General features: G+C 34.9%; 1 protein-coding gene and 1 non-coding gene across 6 annotated transcripts in view; one reads left to right on the top strand and one right to left on the bottom strand.

The window, feature by feature from the left end:
• Positions 1-21,279, top strand: part of NBEA (neurobeachin) — a 727,838-nt gene that overhangs the window by 43,089 nt on the left and 663,470 nt on the right. The window lies entirely within an intron of this gene.
• LOC111719676 lies at positions 181-302 on the bottom strand. Its single transcript, XR_002769699.1, has one exon. It is a non-coding gene; the product is annotated as a U5 spliceosomal RNA (small nuclear RNA).

Genomic DNA, 21,279 nt, shown 5'->3' with positions numbered 1-21,279 from the left:
CTGAGAGTGATAATATCTGGTTGGTTTTAGGCAATTCATGCATCTGGGAACAGACAAAAAAGTTGACTTTAGTCAGCCTGCAGTCTGCTGGTTAACCAATCTTAAAAACCAAGAGTATTTTCATATGAAAGTGTGACTTTATATTTTATACTTAATGCTTTATTTATTTATTTGCTGTTTAAACTTTTAAATGGGAGCCTCCTAGAAACAAGTCCTCGTTAAAAACTCATAATTGTTCCTCTCCATGGAAATCTTTAGTAAAAGGGGAAAGATTTATACAATCTGAAGAGAAACTGATGAGATTAGTCCTAGTGCAGAGAGTTGTGGAAATCCTCTTTTGGTTGGAGTCCTGGGTTCTTTGTGAGAGAATTCATAAACTGGAAGAGTTTTAGGTGACAAAAAAGGAAGTTTATTGTTGGATGAGAAGTCAGCTTTGCTAAGAGACTGACTATGAAGTGGCAAAGACCTATTAGGGAAATGGAGGTTGACACTGAGAACATTCTCTTCTCAGTGGGCAGGGTCCTGGCAGCTATACCAAGGGACAAGGCATATCCCTACTTTGAATACTCTGCAAAGAAATGAGTAAACAGAAACCTATTATATGAGCAGATCTTGGCAAGTTGGGGCAATTTGAGCTGATCAGAGGAGGGTCTTCCAAATGAAATTGCTTTGAAGGTTTTTTCAGTCTGAATTTGAATAGAGATCCAGCTTGCCTTAGAAATGGCCCTGTTGGATGACACTACTTAACTTGTCTGGGGAAATATGCTTCCCAGGAGGGCCTGAAACTCGAATCTTCCTTCTTTACAGATCAAAGGGTACTCAATTGTAGTGTTAATTTTACAGATTAAAGGGAATACAATTTCGCACCTGGGTCAAAACCAGAGTAATATTTAATGCTTTTTAAAAAAAGAATATAGTATATTGCTTGTTATTTTCAGAACTACTATTCATTATGCTTCTTTTCCATTAAAAAATCAATTGGTCCTTATTTTTATTTATTATTATTATTATTGCTTTTTTCTATTACTATAACATTACTATTACTATTTTCCCTAGCTTTTTTCCTGGCCCCCTAAATCTATCCTCTCAAATTAAAACCAGAGAAAATAAAATCTGTTTAATAAATAATCTAGAGAAATCTCCATAGTGGGGATGTCAAAAAAAATTTATGTCTCTGAATGAAGTGAACCGTGAAAGCTGTCTCACAAGATGGAGACAGTATTCTAAAGAATGAGTGAGGGTCAGCTGTGCCCCAGAGCCAGGTTTATTGCTCCACCTTTTCTTTGTGAGACTAAATTGGGGCCCCTTGGTATTGAAACTCTCAAATAAAGTAATTTAGTAATCCTAAAGATTTGGTTGGGTTGAAAGTTTTCCTCATTTATGACTTAGAATGTGAAGTCATTTGTGCTGGCTAATCAGGGCAAAGATCAGCCTATAGGAAGTGTTAGCCCAGGCCCCTATATAATTCTTGTCTATTAACTGGGCCTTGCCTCTCCTTGCCTATCTTAAGGCAAATGGGGAGGAAGATGCCCTTTCTCACCAGATCATAATAAAATTCCTTTCTGGGACCTGTATGTGCAAAAAGTTTGTGGCAGCCCTCTTTGTAGTGGCCAAAAACTGGAAACTGAGTAGATTTGGAAAATGGCTGAATAAATTGTGGTATATGAATGTTATGGAATATTATTGTTCTTTAAGAAATGACCAGAAGGAGGATTTCAGAAAGGCCTGGAGAAACTTACATGAACTGATGCTGAGTGAAATGAGCAGGACCAGGAGATCATTATATACTTCAACAACAATACTATATGATGATCAATTCTGATGGATGTGACTCTCTTCAACAATAAGATGAACCAAATCAGTTCCATTTGTTCAATAATGAATAGAACTAGCTACACCCAGCGAAAAAACTGTGGGAAATGAATGTGAACCACTATAGCATTTCCAATCCCTCCATTTTTTTCTGCTTACATTTTTTATTTTCATTACAGGTTAATTGTACATTATTTCAAAGTCCAATTCTTCTTGTGCAACAAAATAACTATGAATATGTATACATATATTGTATTTTAACATATACTTTAAGATATTTAACGTGTATTGGTCTATCTGCCATCTAGGGGGAGGGGAAGAAGGAGGGGAAAAATTGGAATAAAAGATTTGGCACTTGTCATTGCTGAAAAAAATTACCCATGCATATATCTTGTAAATAAAAAGCTATATAAATAAAAAAAAGAAAGAAAATTCCTTTTTACTTTTGCCTTGAGAAACCACCTTGATTTTTTTGAGCTGGTGTTCTCATTCCACACATCTCCATTCCAGAAATCTTTTTCTCAACAGTTACTCATTTTGTCTGTCACCTATGCCTGGAATATTTTCCTTATTCCGCCTTGTCTACTGACTTTCCAGTCCTCTTTTAAGCCTCAGATAAAGTCCCCAATTCTATAGGAAGCAATCTTAATTTTTGTTCTTTTGTTATCTTATTTAGACAGTAAGCTCCTAAGGTCTTGGACTGTTTTTGCTTCTTTTTATATCCCTACCATTTAGCTCTTAGCTTGGTGCTTAAATGGGTGTTAAACACTTGGTGCTTAATAAAATGTTTATTCATTGACCATTTCCCACTTGTTTATTCTCCTGGATTCTCTTGGATTTCATGATCTTTACAACCTGCAAGATGTATTCAATTCTGTAATTCATATGAGTGATGTAGATACCAGATGAAGGTAGGCACCAAATGTTGGGGTTCAGTAATGTGAAGAATTCATAATGACCATTCTCTTTGGCAAAAGGTAGATTTATTTAGGGAGGTAGGTTACAGATAAAATGAAGGAATACAGTAGACACCAGGAATGGTAAATATGATATAGAGTGGGAGAGCATAGAAAGTGAAGTTCTTCTATGGAATTCAACAAAGGAATGTAATGTCGGAGTAACTGAGCAAGATGGACATTAGAGAACAATTTAATAGTTCATTAAACGGAGAGATTTATTGGTTCCAAATGGATCCATTTTTGGTCCCAGGACTGAATGAGACTATTGTCTTGAAGAATCTAGCACGAACTGTGGGATACATGATTCTTTTATAGGATAACAAGAACAATGACATAATGGTGGACTAACCTGGAGGGGGATGACCTAATGGGGGGAGGCACCCAGGATGAGGTAATGGGAGATACTGGAGAGGCTCCTGATATTCTAATGATATCTTACATGGATAAAGACCTTTATCCCATTAAACATTAAGAGGGAATAATTATAGCCTAAGGTCTAAGATATAAGACCTTTATCCTATCAAACATTAAGAAGGAATGGTTATAACTTGAGGCAGAGTAACTAAATAGGATAATTAGGGAAACTGGATCAGGACATTAAAAGAGAACTGTGGCACAACAGGAGCACCCCATGAGGTTGGGGTATGCCTTAGCTGGCAGGGAAAAAAATCCTAAAATAGCTTTAGCATCCTAAAAGAGTTAGTTAGCTATAAGGATAAGTGGGGTTGAAAAGCATAATGGAGTTAGGGAAGATACCATGTGGCATGAAGGAAGGGTAAGAAGAAAAACACCAGGAGGCAGAGTACCATGGCAGACTGACCCAGATGAGGGCAGCAGCCATGGATGGATCATAATTAGATTTTAATAAGGCAAAGTTAACCTCAGGGACATGACTAGGATTTCTGACAGGGCATGGCAAGGTAAGACTGCAGGAGACCCCTACAGAGGATAAGTCTCAGGAGTTTGTCATAACTTAGATTTCTAATAACCTCCTTAGAGGGTGGGAACTTGGAGCTAAACTCAACTCTATCAGTGCCTCCTCCCTTCCCTCTTAATCATTGGAATGTTTGATAGGATAAAGATCTTATATCTTAGACATCACTAGAATGTCAGGTGCCTCTCCCTCTTTGGTGCCTCCCCCCATTATATCATCCCTATCCCAAGTGCCTCTCCCCATCATGTCATGTTCTTGTTACCATATAAAAGAATCTTTGTATCCGATATTCCCTGCTGGATTCTTGGAGGTGATAGTCTCATTCAGTTCTGGGATTATACCATAGATCTATTTGGTCCCAGTAAATCTCTCCCTTTCAAATAAAACATTAAAAACTCTCTAATCTCTATCTTGCCTCAGTTTCCCTGGCATTACAGTGTGAATTTAAGGGTTCTTTTGGATTTGCTATGTGGGAACCAGGTGGCAATTATCTTGTATGGAAAACTTGGAAATAATTTTCATATAATGCTTTCTTTCAGTTGCAGCAGCCATATTTACCAAATGATATCTCTCTCTAACAACCTACTTAATTTTAGATTGATTATAAGCTGAATTTTTGGAGGGAAAGTTCACACTGACAAAACTCAGATCCTTTAAATATTCAAAATTAGTTTGTTGGGAACAAAAAAAAGACTCAGAAAATTTGAGGATGAACAAGCATTTTTACCTTGGCATGGGGGGAGATTTAGGAAGGCTTTCTAGTAATGTGACCTGAATTCTTCCTTAGAAGGAAGGCATACTTGGGGATTGGCCTTATGAAAATTGGATTTTTGGAGTTAGGATTCAAGTAGAAATACTAAATACTGACCATGAATGCTTGCCAACATGGCTAATGGAAATGTTTTAATTTTACATATTTTGCTAGAATTTTTAGAGTAAATTTCATATTTTATTTGTCATATGTAATAGAAAAGTTTAGAAATGTAAATAAACTTAGAAGCCTTCTTAGAATTAATGTTGCAAACAAAAATTCCCATGTATGTAGACTGTATTTTGCAATGTTAACCAATGAACAGATGAAATGAACATGGTGGATTTATTTGCCATTTTGTCTTTGAAAGTGTGAGAATTGAATGGGGGTTTAGTTCCACGGTTATGAAAATTAAGTTAGATCTTTGTGGAAAGAAACAAATTAGAAAAATAAAATTGAAACAGAGCTAGGATAAGGAACAAGGAAACAAAGTTAATAAAAGGAAAAGTAATCACAGGTGGGGGATACTACTCAGCCAATAAGGGATTCAGGGAATCCCTAGGGGAGAGATAATAATGCAACAAGAGTTGGAAATTCACATTCACTCCTGATAGGTTGTGACTTCTCTGGTACTTAGCCAGTAGGGTATCAAGGGAGGGACTTGCATTTCAGATATATTAAAAAAAAAAAAATCCCAGGAGTTCCTATACTATAGGATACCTCTCTGAGAACTTGTGTAATTAAAGACTTTTAACTTCACCCCTCATAAGTCTAGTGAAGTTATTTCTCACAAAGCACTTCTTTGAACTAATGTTAAAAACAGAAATTATGTATGAAGTCTGCATTTTGCAGTCATAACTGGTGAACAAATGAAATGAACTTGGTGAATTTATTTGCTAGTTTGTCATTGAAAGTCAATAGATAGACAAGAATATAGATGAAGATCTGACTTGACTGAGAAGTGTAACATCAGTGACGGATCTACTTTTCTGACAGTGAAACTACAGATCCCCTTTTCTGTCCTTATTCCTAAGTTTACATCCTCCAGGTGTCTTGCAGTAGTGTACACACACATACACCAAAGATCAAATTGATTTTTATGATTAAAAGAATTTCTTTGAAATCAATATTTATAGAGTGCAAGTCACTATCCTAGGCTTTGGGGATACAAAGAAAGACAAGAACCAATCCACTATCTCAAGAAATTCAGTCTGGTAAGGAAAACACACAGAGAATATCAAGGTAATCTACAAAGTCTCTTTTAAAAGGTAAATGTCGAGCTATGTCTTAGAAGAAGCCAGGGAAAAGTAGAAGGGAGATAGATGTCCAGGCATGATGATATACAGCTACTGCAAAAGCAAAGAAATGGGAGAGGGTGTATTACTGCTGATAACATAATGTATCTGGACTGTAGAATATGGGAGAGAGAGGGAAAGATAAGAACAGATCAGTTTATGAGTAACTTTATTTTTTTTTATTTTTAATAGCTTTTTATTTACAAGTTATATGCATGGGTAATTTTACAGCATTGACAATTGCTAACCTTTTGTTCCAATTTTTCCCCTCCTTCCCCCCTAGATGGCCAGATGACCAATACATGTTAAATATATTAAAATATAAATTAAATACAAAATAAGTATACATGTCCAAACCGTTATTTTGTTGTACAAAAAGAATCGGACTCTGAAATATTGTACAATTAGCCTGTGAAGGAAATCAAAATAATACAGGCGGGCAAAAATATAGAGATTGAGAATTCAATGTAATGGTTCTTAATCATCTCCCAGAGTTCTTTCGCTGGGTTTAGCTGGTTCAGTTCATTACTGCTCCATTGGAACTGATTCGGTTCATCTCATTGCTGGAGATGGCGAGGTCCATCAGAATTGATCATCATATAGTGGTGTTCTTGAAGTATATAATGATCTCCTGGTCCTGCTCATTTCACTCAGCATCAGTTCATGTAAGTCTCTCCAGGCCTTTCTGAAATCATCCTGTTGGTCATTTCTTACAGAACAATAATATTCCATAATATTAATATAGCACAATTTATTCAGCCATTCTCCAGTTGATGGGCATCCACTCAGTTTCCAGTTTCTGGCCACTACAAAGAGGGCTGCCACAAATATTCTTGCACATACAGGTCCCTTTCCCTTTTTTATGATCTCTTTGGGATATAAGCCCAGTAGTAACACTGCTAGGTCAAAGGGTATGCACAGTTTGATAACTTTTTGAGCATAATTCCAAATTGCTCTCCAGAATGGTTGGATGTGTTTACAATTCCACCAACAATGTATTAGTGTCCCTGTTTTCCCACATTATCTTTCCCTGTCATTCTAGCCAGTCTGACAGGTGTGTAGTAGTATTTCAGAGTTGTCTTAATTTGCATTTCTCTGATTAATAATGACTTGGAGCATCTTTTCATATGGCTAGAAATAGTTTCAATTTCTTCGTCTGAGAATTGTCTGTTCATATCCTTTGACCATTTATCAATTGGAGAATGACTTGATTTCTTATAAATTAGAGTCATTTCTCTCTATATTTTGGAAATGAGGCCTTTATCAGAACCTTTGACTGTAAAAATGTTTTCCCAGTTTATTGCTTCCTTTCTAATCTTGTCTGCATCGGTTTTGTTTGTAAAAAACTTTTCAATTTGATATAATCAAAATTTTCTATTTTATGATCAGTGATGATCTCTAGTTCTTCTTTGGCCATAAATTCCTTCTTCTTCCACAGGTCTGAGAGGTAAACTATCCTGTGTTCCTCTAATTTATTTATAATCTCATTCTTTATGCCTAGATCATGAACCCATTTGGACCTTATCTTGGTTGTACGGTGTTAAGTGTGGGTCAATGCCTAGTTTCTGCCATACTAGTTAACAATTTTATGAGTAACTTTAAATGTCAAGTAAAGGATTTCATATTTGATTCTGAGATAATAGAGGAAAATGGAGATTATTGAGAGAAAGGGGCAGGGCACGATCAGATTTTCACCTAAAGAAAATCAGTTTGCTAGTTGAATGGAGAACATTTTGGAAGTGAGGAGAAACAAGAAACAATTATTATGGTAGTTTAGGTGAGACTGATGAAAGCCTGCATAAGGGTGGTGGCTGTTTTAATGGACAGAAAGTAATATATCTTTGAGGTTCAAGGGGACCCCCAAAATGTTGGGGTTACAGACGGGCATTGTAAGGTGTCTCGAAAGAATTTGTAGGCTCAAACCCATCTCCAGGTCAAGGAGCAAAATTTATTCTAATTGTAATGCTAATTAAAATTGGCTAAGTTCCAAAAGAAGTTAGAAAAGAACCAGGGGGAAGAAGATAAATTTATAGGAAAAAGTGAGAGAAACCAGGTGCTTCATGTCACTGCTTTGCTAATTTTATGGCTTAGAAATGAAGTTGAGGAGTAATCTGATTCTCACTTTGAGCACAGGTTCAATCCCCATAATTTTCTGGGCAGAGGTTAAGGTGGGAACCTTCTGAAAGTGTGTTTTTAGGCCTGAAATGTCACTAGGTCAAGTGGCAAACACCCAATTTTGTCCTCAATTTTAAGTACCTCATTAGTCTCAGCAATTCTGTTATCACTAACTAACAGACTTATCTGACAGCCAACAATATTTGTAGCCATAGCATCCTGGTCATATAGAATAAACTGGGATAGGACAACTTAGGGAAAGAAATATGTCATTTACAACTACGTAATTCCCAAAGCCAGGTGGCTTCAGGACCACTGCTACATCTTCCGTAGGAGTGCACCACTCATAACATTTGTTGTGAAGGTAAAAATGGTGAGGTTTGACAGATTGTGGGATGAATTCAAGTGAAAAGTCAGAATTGGCATAGAGGTTGAATCTGGTTTACTGGGAAGATGGGGTATCCTTGACAATGATAGACATTCAGAAATGGGGAGTATTTTGGGGAAAAGATAATGAGTTTTATTTTAGACATGTTGAGCTTTAGATGTCCAAGAAGGCAGTTAAAAATATGAGATTGGATCTTAGCAGAGACTCTAGAGATACTTAGGTTTGCCAGTTTTAAAGAGATTATAATTGAAGTCATGGTAAGCTAATTGTTTAGATTTAAGTGAGAAGAGACAAAGTGGAAATGCTGATTGTAGATGAATTTCTCAAGGAGTTTTCCTGCAAAGGGGGGAAAATAGAGAATGGTTGCATATAGGAATAAACCAAGTATGTGAGGATTTTTTTTTTAAAGAATGAAGAATTTACAGGCATGTTTATAGGTGTAGTAGGGAAGGAGATCACAAGGAAGGAGATATAATTTCTCATTAATTAACTTATTTATTAAAGTTTTTAAGTTTTCAAAACACATGCATGGATAATGTTTCAACATCAACCTTTGCAAAACCTTGTGTTCCAATTTTCCTCCCTTCCCCCCCCACCTCTCCTCCCTTAGATGGGAAGTAATCAGTATATGTTGAAACATGGTAAAAATATGTTAAATTCAATATAGGCATACATATTTATACAATTATCTTGCTACATAAGAAAAATCAAATCAAAAAGAAAATAAGAGAAAGAAAATAAAATGCAAGCAAACAACAAGAAGAGGAGTAAAAATGCTATATTGTGATCCACACTCAGTTCTCACTGCCCTCTCTCTGAGTGTAGATGGCTCTCTTCATCACAAGATCATTGGAATTGATCTGGATCATTTTATTGTTGAAAAAAGCCACATCCATCAGAATTGATCATTTTATAATCTTCTTCTTGTCATGTGCAGTGATCTCCTGACTCTGCTCATTTCACTTAGCATCAGTTCATAGAAGTCTCTCCAGGCCTCTCTGAAATCATTCTACTGATCGTTTCTTATAGGACAATAACATTCCATAACTTTAATATACATTTGTAGAATCACAGATAGTGAGGGAAATCTCAGTGAGGTATAAGACCCTTCAGCCCAGAGGGAACCTGCTAACAATGTCTCATTTGGCTTCCCATCTCCTCTAAGGGCTCTCATCCTTCCTGAGAAGTCAGGGGGCAATGATGACCTGTGTAGTGATTGAAGCAGAGTGATACCAGGTGGCATACTACATACAATAGCAAGTTGTTCATGTGGTCCCACTTGCACAGTATATACTTAGCGCATGCCCAGTGTTGTTTTGCTTACATAAGGGTATTAGGGTATATAAAGGGAAAAACCTTGGAATAAATGGACTCCATATTTCCATCATCCTCAGGAGTCCCACCTCATCACTTCTCCACTAGGAAGGTATATTTTAATCACCCTGGCATGGGGTTCTACAAAGCGCAGTATGTTTTGTCACTCCAACTTGGGAGCTCTAGAAAGCAGGATACAGAATATGTTTCTCTCTCTCTTTTTTTTTAATATTTATTTATTTATTTTTATTTAATAGCCTTTTATTTACAGGTTATATGCATGGATAACTTTACAGCGTTAACAATTGCCAAACTTCTTGTTCTAATTTTTCACCTCTTACCCCCCACCCCCTCCCCTAGATGGCAGGATGACCAGTAGATGTTAAATACATTAAAATATAAATTAGATACACAATAAGTATACATGACCAAAACATTATTTTGCTGTATAAAAAGAATCAGACTCTGAAATATTGTACCATTAGCTTGTGAAGGAAATCAAAAATGCAGGTGGGCATAAATATAGGGATTGGGAATTCAATGTAATGGTTTTTAGTCATCTCCCAGAGTTCTTTCTCTGGGCATAGTTGGTTCAGTTCATTACTGCTCCATTGAAATGATTTGGTTGATCTCGTTGCTGAGGATGGCCAGGTCCATCAGAATTGGTCATTATATAGTATTGTTGTTGAAGTATATAATGATCTCTTAGTCCTGCTCATTTCACTCAGCATCAGTTCGTGTAAGTCTCTCCAGGCCTTTCTGAAATCATTCTGTTGGTCATTTCTTACAGAACAGTAATACAGAATATGTTTCTTATAGAAGAGTAATATTTCATAACATTCATATACTATAACTTATTCAACCATTCTCCAACTGATGGGCTACCACTGAGTTTCCAGTTTCTTGCCACTACAAAAAGGGCTGTTAGAAACTTTTTTTTTAATTAAAGCTTTATATTTTCAAAACATATGCATGGATAATTTTTCAACATTGATCCTTGCAAAACTTTGTATTCTAATTTCTCCTCAATCTCCCCACCTCCTCCCCTAGATGGCAAGTAATCCAATATAGGTTTAAACATGTTAAAATATGTTAAATCCAATATATCCATATATATTTATACAATTATCTTGCTGCACAAGAAAAGTCTGATCAGAAAAAAACAAAATGTGTAATGTTCTCTTCTCTGAAATATAATTTTCTTTGGGTGCAAGTTTCCTGGCAATCTTCTGGAGGCAGCCTTAGTTTCAGTTCAGAGTAATAATCATCTCAAGTGCAGCCAGCTGTTAAAAGTTCAGATCTTTTATTGTCTCCTTCCAAATATCCCGATTAGCTTTCTTAGTGGCCTATCTCTCTCCTTAATTCATAGAGCTTTGTCGCTAGTCTCTTGTTTCTGCCTCTGCAAGCTTCAGCCTCTCGCTCTCTCTGAATACAGAGCCTCTCAATCTCCCCAACTGACTCCTGGCTGAAGCTCTCAGAGCTTCTAGTGAGCTCTTCATCACAAAATCATTGAAACTGATCTCAATCATCTTATTGTTGGAAAGAGTTATGTCCATCAGAATTGATCATCATATAATCTTCTTGTTGCCATGTATAATGTTCTCCTGATTCTACTCATTTCACAGAGCATCATTTCATGTAAAACTCTCCAGGCCTCTCTGAAATTATTCTGCTGATCATTTCTTATAGAACAAATATTCCATAACATTCATATACCATAACTTATTGAGCCATTCTCCAATTGATGGGCATCCACTTAGTTTCCAGTTTTCCACTACAAAAAGGACTGCCACAAACATTTTTGAACATGTGAGTTCCTTTCTCTCCTTTAAGATCTCTTTGAGATATAAGCTCAGTAGAAACAATGCTGGATGAAAAGGGATAGCAGATGCATATTTTGATAGCCATTTGTTCATAGTTCCAAATTGCTCTCCAGAATGGTTGGATCAATTCACAACTCCACCAACAATATATTAGCGTCCTAGTTTTCCCACATCTCCTCCATCACTGTCATTATCTTTTCTTGTCATCGGAGCCAGTCTGAGAGTAGGTATGTAGTGGTACCTCAGAGTTGTCTTAATTTGCATTTCTCTGATTAATAGTGATTTAGAGCACCTTTTCAATGATTAGAAATGGTTTTAATTTCTTCATCTGAAAACTGCCTATTCATATCCTTTGACCATTTATTAGCTTGATAATCACCAAATCACCAAATAGCTTGAATTCTTATAAATTTGAATCAATTCTCTATATACTTTAGAAATAGGGCCTTTATCAGAACTTGAATGTAAAAATGTTTTCCCAGTTTATTGCTTCCCTTCTAATCTTGTCTGCATTAGTTTTGTCTGTACAAAAATTTTTTAACTTAATGTAATCAAAATTATCCGTTTTGTGTTCAGTAATGAACTCTACTTCTTTATTGTCCACAAATTCCTTCCTTCCCCACAGATCTGAGAGGTAAACTATCATTCTTCTAATTTGCTTGTAATATCACTCTTTATACTTGAATCATGAATCCACTTTGACTTTTTCTTGGTATACGGTATTAGGTATGGGTTTCTGCCATATTAGTTTCCAGTTTTTCTAGCAATTTTTGTCAGATAGTGAGTTTTTATCTCAAAAGCTGGGGAAAGAGGGAGATATTGAAATAAGAGAGTGGAAATGTTAATGGGACCAATTTTCTGGAGAAGATGAAATGGATTGGAGCCATGGGTGCATATAATTGAAGAGATTTGTCCTTTTGTTCACAACTTTCTGGCAGTCCGAGTATTCTTATATTTTATTTTGTTAATTTCTCCAGATTTGTCATTTTTCTCATAAGATGTTTCACATTCTGTCCTGTTTTCTCATTTTTATGTGTTTTTGTTGTTGTTGTTGTTGTTGTTGTTGTTCTCATAGCTTCACTGGTTTTTAAAAGTATTGCTATAAATATTTGTGAAATTTCAGGGAAGGTGCTGGACTATATTAATAGAGTTTCCTCATCCAGGGAATTCCCTGTATTAATAAAATAACAGGCCCAGTTCCCATTCCTGTGCCTCTGATTTTGATATTTTTGGTGACTATGCATAACAGTGATAAAACTGGGTAAAAGAGTTTTTAATACCTTTCAATGACCTTTTGAGTAGTTCCAAATTAGTCCTCGGAATGGATAGAAGAATTCACAGTTCTACCAACAAGTCTTAGTTCTCCTATAGTCCCTCTCACAGTTGCTATTTTTTGTTGTTGTTTCTTTTCCAAGACTGGTAGGAAGGTAGCTTCATAGTAATTTTTAATTTGCATTTCTCTTTTTATTAGTTATTTGAACATTTTCCTATTTTTATTTGTAGCTTAATATTTTTTCTTTTAAGAATTGTCTATTCCTGGGGCAGCTAGTTAGTGTAGTGGATAGAGCACCAGCCCTGAAGTCAGGAGAACCTGAGTTCAAATCTGGCCTCAGACACTTAATACTTCCTGGCTGTGTGACCCTTGGCAAGTTACTTAATTAACCCCAATTGCCTCAGCAAAAAAAAAGGGGGGGAGGGTGAAGAAAGAAAGAAAAAGAATTGCCTGTTCACATCATTTGACTATATATCTTTTGGGGGAGAATGGCTCTTATTTTTAAATGGTTTGTATCTTGACTGACATCAAAGAAATTCCCTTCAAAAATTTTTACCCTGATTAATGATTTTTCTTGTAATTCAAACATCATCGATTTTTTTGGAAGAGAAAGATGGAAAAGAGAGGTACAAAAGTCTAATCAAATTTTATGTATTCAGACTATTCTATTTCAATTCTTGAGATTCTATACTTTGGTCAACAACTCTTTCTCTCAGAATATTTTTTCCTTTACTTCTCTTCTAAGTTATTTCTGTTACAACCTTTTATATTTAGATCATTTATCTGTTTCCAGATTATTGTGGCATATATAGTGTGAGGTGTCATTCAGTTCATCATTTATTAAAAACTTACTCTGTGCTAGGCACTATGAGATGTTAATCTAAATATAATTTCTGATTGGTGGTTTTGTGGTTTCCCCAATGGTTTTTGTTGATTAGTGATCTCCATCTCTGTTGTGGCCCTTGACTTTGATCACTTTTATTGTTTATCTCGGTATTTGGATTTTCATGGCACTGTACTATCAATTATGCCATATTCTCTCTTCATATAAAAGCTAAGGGCTTATATTGAGAATGAAAGATGAATTTGCATTTGTAATATATAACCAGTTATGTAACTTTGTATTAGTTTAGAGGCCTTCTTTTATATTAGGAAGATTAGTGTGGTTTTTAGTCCAGGTTTGCCTTTATGAAACAAGTCATTTTGACATGTCAGATTACTATTCTATACCTTAGCTTCCTTATCCGTAAAATGATGGTGGTTTACTAGATATTGTCAAAGGAACTTTATATCCTAAACACATCTTTTTTGCATTTTATCCAGTAAATTATTTTACCCTAATGAACAACAATTTTTTAGCATAATGTCATTAATGTTATCTTCAAGCCCAACCATAAGGCCATGATACTCTGCTATAGTTTTTTTTTTTTACCTACTAACATTATTTTCCTGTGTACTGAGTATTCATGCATCCTGATCCATTGTTAGACCATATTTTTAAAATGTGTGTGTACTTTTTATTGTCTGTATGTATCCTTCTCCCCCACCCTCAGGATCTTCCTCACCATTTGATGGGATTCTATTTGTATTAGATTTGTGAACAAGAGGGTGAAAGAAAATAGCAGGGAGATGACAGAGAACTCAAATTTGAGGTGATAACAACTTGTACTAAATTGTCAACTGTGAAAATGAAGAAATTTTAACTCTAAACAATGAGGGTAAAGTATTGTCAGAGTTTTTCTTAATGACTAACTAATAGAGGGAAAACTCAAGGGAATAACCAAAGATAACTCAGAGAAGAATGATGGCTAATTTGAGAAAGATGCTTATATTGAACTAATAGCTTTTTCCTGATTTCATCCAGCATTCACTTGTTTTTTCAAATTTGCTTAATCTATCACCGGGTCTGGAAACTACTCTCTTGTCTCTACCTCATCAAATCCTTCTCTCTTTCTAGTTTAGGTGTTCTCTTCTCCATGGTTGTGGTGGTCCTAAAGTATTTTGATACATCACCATGTATATCATGTATATTATTCTGTTAAGGCACCTCAGTTTTATCTTCAAAAGTGAGTAAACACCTAATTACTTTTTCTAGAAAATGAGTGGTCAGTCAAGAGTTGGCAAATTTGGTAATTATTAGGGAAAACAATAAAATTGGATTTGGAATTGATTTAAGTGTTTATCTTCATGGTTTTATTCTCAACTCTAAGGCAGGGCTCTTAATCTATGTCCATGGACACCTCTCCCTTCCTTCCATCCTCACAAGTGGATCTGTAGATTTTAGGGATGCAAGCAAATAACAACAGAGTGAATGAGAGAATGAGAATGAGAATGCTATGTTGTGGTCCACACTCTGTTCCCATGGTTCTCTCTCTGGGTGTAGATGGTTCTCTTCATCACTGCACAAGTAAAACTGATTTGAATCATCTCAGTGTTGAAGAGAGCCACATCCCTCAGAATTGATCATCATATATATAATCTTGTTGTTGCTGTATACAACAAAAATCTCCTGGTTCTGCTCATTGCACTTTGCATCAGTTCATTAGATCTCTCCAAGCCTTTCTGAAATAATCCTGCTGGTTGTTTCTTACAGAGTATATATGAGTATGTTTTATATCTTGCAGCTTTGCTAAAGTTGTTATTTCAAATTTTTAATTGATTCTCTAGTACACCATTATATCATCTTCAAAGAGTGATGTTGTGTGCTTTGTAGAGCCCACAAGCTGGGGTGCCAAAATATACCATCTGCACTAGCTCTCTGGAGGACCTCGGGATCAGCCGGAGTTCTTGGTCTCAATGGAGGAGTGATGAGGTGAGACTCAAGTGGATGGTCAGACATGGAGTCCGTTTATTCCAAATTCTCTCACCCTTATATACCTTATATACCCTCTGGAGAAGTATACTTGAAACAAGGTGTTAACTCAGTGGATGAGATGATGGTTCTCTAGTTCACATATATATTTGGTACTTAGAATGGTGATAGTATGGTTCTCTAAGTTTACATATAATCAGTATGCTGTAATGATGTAATTACAATAAGGTACGTAAGGGCTAAGAAGCACTGGAAGATAGACATTCTATCTTTGACCAGCCTCATTCTATCTCTGACCAGCCTTGTGGTGGCTTTCATGCCACTAAGATTAAGACTGGGCCAGAGTAAAGAATCTAGACTCTATTCTTGACCATTCTCCTGGTGTCTATCCTGCTGAGACCAAGGCCTGTCCGAAGGACCTCCAGAAAACTAGCCCAAACATTACAACCAAAGCAATACTGAGTATATGCTAACTATATACTATGCATGCAGAACACATAAATAATTTACTATTTAATTTCTTTTTTTTCTACTCATTGCTATAGTTAACATTTCTAGTATAATATTGAATAATAGTGATGATAATGGGCATCCTTACTTCACTCCTGATTGTATTGGGATGACTATTGGCTTAATCCTATTAAAATAATTTTGCTTATGATTTTAAATAAATATTACTTATCATTTTAAGGTAACTTCCATTCATTCCTCTGCTCTCTTGTGTTTTTAATAAAAATCAATGTTGTACATATTTAATATGTATAAGACTACCTGCCATCTAGGGGAGGGGTGGAGAGAGGGAAGGAAAAAGTCGGAACCGAAGTGAGTGTAAGGGATAGTGTTATAAAAAATTACCCATGCATATGTTGTCAATAAAAAGTTATAATAATAAAAAATTAAAAATTAATTAATTAAAAAAAGAATCAATATTGTAAACACATCATGATTTTTCTGCATCCATTTATGTAATTTTGATTTTTTTTATTGAAATGGTCAGATTTTTTTTTTTAATTAAAGTTTTTTTAGTTTCAAAAAATGCATAGATAATTTTCAACATTCCACCCTTACAAAACCTTTTATTCCAAATTTTTTCCCTTCCCTTCCCCGTATCCCATCCCTTAGATGACAACTAATCCAATATGTTAAACATGTCTAATTTTTCAATACATATTTCCACAATTATCATGCTGCACAAGAAAAATCAGATCAAAAAAGAAAAATCGAGAAAGAAGACAAAATGCAAGCAAACAACAAAAGGAGTGAAAATACTATGTTATGGTCCACACTCAGTCCCCACAGTCCTCTCTCTCTGGGTGCAGGTGACTCTCTTCATCACACGGCCATTGGAACTAGCCTGACTCATGACAGTTTTTCTAATATTCAACCAGTCCTGCATTCTTAGTGTTGCTCTCACCTGATCATACTGTATGATCTTTGTGACATATTACTGTAATCTCCTTGCTAGTATTTTATTTAAAATCTTTGCATCAATATTCATTGAAAAAAATTATCTAAAGGTTTTTTTTTTGTTTGTTTTTGTTTTTTTTGTTTTGGCTCTTCCTGGTTTAAATATCAACATAATATCTGTGTTTGAAAAGGAATTTGGTAGGATTCCTTTGCCTGTTTTTCCAAATAGTTTTTATGATATTGGGATTAATTTTTCTTTAAATGTTTGGTAGAATTAACTTGTGAATCCCATCTGGCCTTGAGAATTTTTTCTTAAGAAGTTCACTGGTGATGGCTTTTTCAATTTCTTTTTCTAAGACTTGGTAATTTAATTATTTTTTTTCCCTCTTATTTCCTCTTCTGCTCATTTTCAAAAAATTTGTATACCCAGTAATTATAACACATTGTTGGTATTTAGTAAGTGTTAAATAGATATTTATCTATTAGTTATCATCACTATTATTCAATATTATACTAGAAATGTTAACTATAGCAATGAGTAGAAAAAAAAGAAATTAAAGATAGTAAATTGTTTATGTGTTCTGCATGCACAGTATATAGTTAGCATATACTCAGTGTTGCTTTGGTTGTAATGTTTGGGCTAGTTTTTTGGAGGTTCTTCGGACAGACCTTGGTTATCTATTAGGGATACTAAATAAGTATCTACTTTTTATTAGCCTGCCTGCCTATCTGCTCAAAACAAGAAGAATATTACTTTGGAGCAATGCAATTTTAGAATTTGACAAGGGCATTAGAGATATTTTAGTCCAGTTTCTCAAACACTTTTAATAATTTTTTGTATCATATTCACTGAATATTACTGCTTCTGGAGCACTTTTAATGATGCTAACTACTTTATAAAAGGAGTTTATTCCATTCCACTGACAAGACCAGACTGTTTAGTCTGAAAGATTTACAAAGAGCAAAACATCCTTTTCAAATAGCTACATCCTTTTATCCCAAGGAAAGATTAATTATATTTTATTTGGCCCAGAGGACAAAATTAGAATTAATGGGTAGAAGTCACTAGAAAACCTATTTTAGAAGAATTTCCACAATAAAAATTTATTCATGACTCTCCAACATCCTGTTTTATGGTTTTTGGAAATGCCCTCTTGTCTATGCTCAAACTTTGAACTTTGGATTGCTTATCATTAGAATATCTTCTGATTTGTCTTATTAGTTCTTACTCTTCCTCCCTTTGGGAATGAGGTTTATTGACTCATTCCTTTCTAATACCATGTTTCCCCCCAGTTCTTTACCTTTCTTTGTTTAAAAAGTATATAGCTTCTCTATATCTATTGCTTGGGCTGCTCAGCATAGACTAGGCGATTCCCATGTACATGTTTTTCTATCTTGCTTAATAAAAATCTTTAATTTCACAGATTTCATCTTTTTCTGGTTTTCTTCCCTTCAGAAAAAAGGGGGATTTATATATCAAGAACTGATTTTTGTATTCTCTGAGTATCCCCCTTTGGGGGAAAGAGATGTAAAAATTCCCTAGAGACTGCCTTTGCCTTGGTTTACAATGTGATCCAGGAGATTGTCAAAGTCCCTATTAAAACAAGGCTTTCAGAATTGAACACATTCTTCCAGTTATAGTCCTATCATTGATTGCATTATCTCCATTGAGATAATAAGAGTATTTGGAGTGGTGAACCTGGTAAACCGATCCCAGAATTAGGCTGACTAGATCTCAGAGTTTTAGAGTTTTCTCTTGTTTCTCTTGTCTTATGTTCAGTTTGAGCTCCCCATTCTAGTATCATTTCTCTCTACTTTTAGGTATCAGTGAATAATTTCTCAGTTCCATTAATTAATTAGCATAAATTAGCTTTTATAAAGGATTAGTTACATTGAAGATATAGCAAGAATTGAACAACTTTTGGTGGAGGTAAGGAACCAGTATATAAGCTATTGCATAGAATGTATGGTCAAATTTAACAGAATTTTTATAAAGCTAAAATATCTATAGCATTTTGATTAACAAATATTATTCTCCCACAAAAAGAATATTTTTAAATGTATCTCTTAATTGTTGCTAGATTAGATCCTGCTCTCTAGAGTATTCAGATCTGGTTGCAAAATCTGGCCAAGCCTGACTTGGGTGGATCATTTTCCTTTTCTTCCCAAACTCATAAAGGTGTATCTTCCCAGTTTAATACTGTTTGCCAAGTCCAAACATTGAGGAAAAGTGTGGAGGCTCACTAAATTTTTGGGTCCACTTGTTGGTCTCAAGTTGGGAGGATTGAGAAACCTTTATTCTAACATTTTCTCTTTTCTCTCCATAAACAACCATTTGTTAAAATAATGAGGTGCCAGAAACTTTGCTTAGTCAAACAGAAAGCAATTTCCTAAACAGGAGTCAAATCAGCAAAAGAGAATATTGCTTCATTTGTCTATAACTTGGATTTCTTATTTTGAAAATTGCCTATTCATTTTAATTGACCATTTTATCTATTGAAGAATGATTCTTAAACTTACATATAACTCATTTGGATTTTTTTTTTCTTGGTAACAATATGGGAGTGGTTTCTTATTTTATTCTCTAGCTCATTTTATAGATGAGGAACTGGGGCAATGAGATTTAAGTGACTTGCTCACACAGCCAGCATCTGAAGTGAGATTTGAAATTGGGAAGAAGAGTGTTGTTGACTTCAGGACTGTCACTCTATCTACTGTGTTGCCTACCTACTCACTGGATTTTTTAGGGTTGCTAAATAAATTATCACCTGCAAAAAAAAATAATTTTGTGTCCTATTTTTGTAAGTTCTTCCTTTGATTTTTTTTTTTTTTTGTCATTATTACAGGTAACATTTTTAAAGTAGTAGTGGATATCCTTGCTTTACCTGTAAAATTGATGGAAAGACCTCTGTATTTTCTTCTTTATTTATTTTCTCTTGGATTTAGATAGATTATACTTACTGTGTTAAAGGAAATGACCATTTATTCCAATGTTTACTCAGGTTTTCAGTAGAAGTGAGTTCCAAATTTTGTGGAAAAACTTTTCATCATCATTGTTTAATCATAGTTATTATATTATTAAAATGATTTAGTGAATTTATGGTCCTCCTTATGTTTACTTAATACTGAATTCCTAAGAGAAACCCAGTGTGGTCATAGTTTATCAATTCCTTTTAATAGCTATAATCTACTAACTAGTATTTTATATATAATTTTTATGACATTGTTCATTAGGAGAATTGGTCTGAGTTTTTCCTTCTCCATTTTGTAGCCTTTCTTTTAAATATAGTGACTGTAAATCATAGGAAAATATTGAAAGATGGCCTTTTTCCATATTATTAAAAGTTTGTATAATATCAAATTTCAATATTCTGAGAATGTTGTAAGGAATTCATTTTCAAACTCCTTTTGTAATGGAATTTATTCCTTTGAGAATCCATTTTTTAGGCTTGTTCAATTTGTTGTTCTGATGTTGAACTTGATGAGGTGAGTGGCAGTACTGATTTGAGGTATGGGAATCCCCTTCTGTTCAGCACAGGTCCTTTGTGAAAGAATTAACGAACCCAGAAAGTTTTAAAGTGGCAAAAAGGGAAGTTTATTGTTGGATGAGAAGTCAGCTTTGCTAAGAGATTGACTTCCTCAGTGGCAAGGTCCTAGCAGAAAAATAACAAAAGGTTTTTTCCACTGAGAAGAGGGCCTCTTCATAGCTGGCAGGAGTCCTGACAAGCAACTATGCCAAGGGAGGAAGCATAGTCCTGCTTTGGACATTCTGCAAAGAAATGAGTTTAAAATTTCCCTTTAATAGGAAATCTAAGGTTCAGGTTTCAGGTTGAAAAGAAAGCCAGTGCCCCCAGGCCTAGATAGATACATGGAGTTTCAAGCCACTCAGTATCAGACCCAGATCTCCCAATAGAATTTGAATGGGGGTCCGGCTATTACTGGGTGGTAATTTGCCTTAAAAAGGCCCAGCCTGAGAAATATTCTCTCTCATAAACTCTATAGAGCCTGGGAGACCAGAAATCTCCCTTCTTTTACTGATCAGAGTGATAATTTTACAGATTAAAGGGGGCAGTTTCACACCCCCTTCAAACTGTTGTCTTTCTATTTTGATTAATCTATTTTATATTTTGTAAGTTTTCATTAATTTCTTTTCAGTTTGTAAATAATTAGCCAAATTAGTTTCTGCTGATTTCCTTTGTTTTTTCCTCTTTGATTGTAGTAAATTCTCCTTTTTTCATTTTTGTAAGAAATAATATGGTTTTTCTCTTTTTTTAAAAAATGGATTAACTTTTTCTATTTTTTATTTATTTTTTCCCCAAAATCCAATTAAGTGGCCTTTTGCTTTCAATTTTCTTAAACTGTTTCTTCAGTTTTTAGAATTTCTACTTTGTTGTTT

This window comes from Sarcophilus harrisii, chromosome 3 (genome assembly GCF_902635505.1).
Source record: "Sarcophilus harrisii chromosome 3, mSarHar1.11, whole genome shotgun sequence".
In the NCBI taxonomy this organism is placed as follows: Eukaryota; Metazoa; Chordata; class Mammalia; order Dasyuromorphia; family Dasyuridae; genus Sarcophilus; species Sarcophilus harrisii.
The sequence above is the reverse complement of the archived record's forward strand: the minus strand, read 5'-3'. Positions and strand labels throughout refer to the sequence as shown.